Source organism: Belonocnema kinseyi, chromosome 5 (genome assembly GCF_010883055.1).
Source record: "Belonocnema kinseyi isolate 2016_QV_RU_SX_M_011 chromosome 5, B_treatae_v1, whole genome shotgun sequence".
Taxonomy (NCBI): domain Eukaryota; kingdom Metazoa; phylum Arthropoda; class Insecta; order Hymenoptera; family Cynipidae; genus Belonocnema; species Belonocnema kinseyi.
Window position 1 is genome coordinate 122,690,577 of NC_046661.1, and position 2,767 is coordinate 122,693,343.

Consider the following 2,767-nt stretch of genomic DNA (forward strand, 5'->3'; position numbering starts at 1 on the left):
TGTATAGGTTCCTGTATTAGACCCTATGCAGATGCGCAGTAGTTTTTATTCAATCGTAAAAAACAACATTGAAAATAAAAAATTATAAAAACAAGGAAATAAAAATTAGTATGATTCAATTTTTATGCATATTATGAATTGTAATGATATACATTTATTGAAATGATGCATATTTCAGAGCAGCTTAGAATACAATTTAAAGCAAAATAAGAAACAAATACAAAAATAATCATGATAATACAATTTGCTTTTATTTTGCAATTTTTTAATAAGTAATCCCAGACAGAGTTACATAAAAATGTATTATAATTATTGATACAAAAGTGTTATGTATAATGTACAAAAGTTTACATGTTGGATAAAATCGAGTGCGAAGCACGAGATACGTGATGAGAATGTGTTCGTTAAAGCCAAAAGAGCTTTTACAAAAGAGAGTTTAAAATTACAAAATTACAGTTGTCGGTATGTTCACCTTTGATTTCAAAAGGTCTGTGCCCGAATGTAGAAGAAATGCTAAGACCAAGTGCGGAGTGCCATTGCCATCAGTCCCATGCCGTAGGTGCGCTCAAACTCTCTTTTAATGAAAGAGAATTCACAATTACAAAATTACAGTGGTGGATGTTTTCAGTCTTAATTTTAAAATGTTTGCGCAAGAACGTGCGAAAATATAAAGACCGAGCGCGTAACGCGAGGTAAATATATAATCGAGCGCGAAGCGCGAGATAAATACAACATTGAGCGCGAAGCGCAAGAACCAACAGTTGCGCGCCCTAGGAGCGCTCAAACTTGCAAGCGAAGCGAGCCGCGCGCACGCTCCAGTTTTAGGTGTCACTTTGAGATTGTCAACTTCAACATCCACTTCTTCACACGTCGATAAATTTTTGTAATAAAACTGTTTTGACTTAAATTGAGCAATACTTTATCTCGGAAGTGGATACTTGCTTCATCTTTTAACGATGATTTCAATTTTACAGGCTCCTTTCTCTGTTTCGAAACATTTCTATTTTGTTGGTTAAAAAAAATTGAGTTGGTTTAAGAGACATGTAGAAATTTTAGAATTTTTGAAGCTTTAAAATCTAAAAGAGAATATTCTTCATGTTCTTAACATTCAAAATTAATGAGATTTTTTTCCATTGTTTTCTAATCTAGAATCAGTGCAAAAATATAATAATATAATACATTGAAAATAATGTAGTTATAAATGAAATGCGGAAAATATATTTCGTTCATTTGAAAATTCAGACTTTGAATTACAAGGAAAGATTCTTGGTACTCAGGTAGTTGAAATTCGTCACCATTCCCCTTCTACTGTTGTTTCGTAGGAAGCCACCATCTGGATGTCTAGTCTCAGAATCCCGAGACGATACGAGCGATATATCGATTCTCCGATACCAACACGATACGAGAAAAAACCGAGACTTTTCGATACGATGTCGAAAGAGTCTCGTATTGAACGGCATCACAGCGCCATGTAACAATAAATTGTTAGAATTTTTTAATCTTTTGTTGAATTTTGTTTTGTTACTAGAAATATCAATTTCCGACGAAACACACAACATAATTTAAATTTATAAGAAGATTCTATATATCTTGTTCAAATTATAATATTAATTTTTCGTCTAAAATGTTAACGTAACTTCAAATTGTTAAAATTTGTGAATATTTCTTTAAAAACTTTTTTTTATTAAAAATTCCAATGTCCGACGAAAAACACCAAAATAATCCAAAGTTGAAAAAATATGATGTAAAACGATAACGAAACTTAAAATTGACAACAAATTATGATCTTTTCAAACCTAATGATATTTCTTAAAAATAAGCAATTGAAATCGGTTAAATAGGAATTCCTGTGAAAACTTAAATAAAAACCTGAAATTGTTCAAAAATTGCAATTATTGTTCCAAACGTAATGATTTTCGCTTCAAAATACCAATAGGGTTGTTTCCAAAGTCAGATATTATTTTTCCAATAAATGGATCTTATAGTATATAAAATTCTAATTTTAAAAACGCCCATAAAATATTTTTAACATATTGTTTACTATTTTTAATTTAATGTTGAAATATGAATTTTCTATCACGATGTCGATTGGAGGGCCCCTTTAACGTCAAAGGGGTCGGATTTTCCACCAATCACAGCTCATAAGGCATTGATTCTTAAATATCTTTTTCTGTGCCGATGTTTTGTTTTGTTTATGTGTACATCGAAAATAGAAGTCGCAAAATATTGCGTAAAAAAATGTCAATGGAGGGTTTCGTAAAAGCCAATATCGCAAATCTACCGAAAATAGATATATTTATGGTATGTATCAAGAATTCATTGAAAAAGTGCTTAAATGGAGTTATGTTTACTGAACAATTTTAAAATATGTAGGATTTTAAAATGTGTTAATAATTGTACTTAATGCTCTCCTTCAAAGTACTACTGACTCTTGATCCAAATATTATAACAGGATAACTTTTTTTGTCACATAAACCTTAACAAACAAAGCTATCAAATCAAAATAGTCAGAATTGGCAGCAGACTCAAGACTGTGGCCTAACCTCTTTATCATGAGTTTCGTTAGTTTTCATGGTTTTCATGATCAAAGTCACATCGTCACATGATAGATAATTATGAGAACCTCTGAGTCACGTGACACCAATTTTAATGTCTTACTGTCTTCAATTCTTAAGGGCATGCGACACAGTGGGATTCCTACATTACCAACCTCTTTTTTCCATTGAACAAAATTTTTTTGTGAACCATAGAACTTTTTTGGTAAATG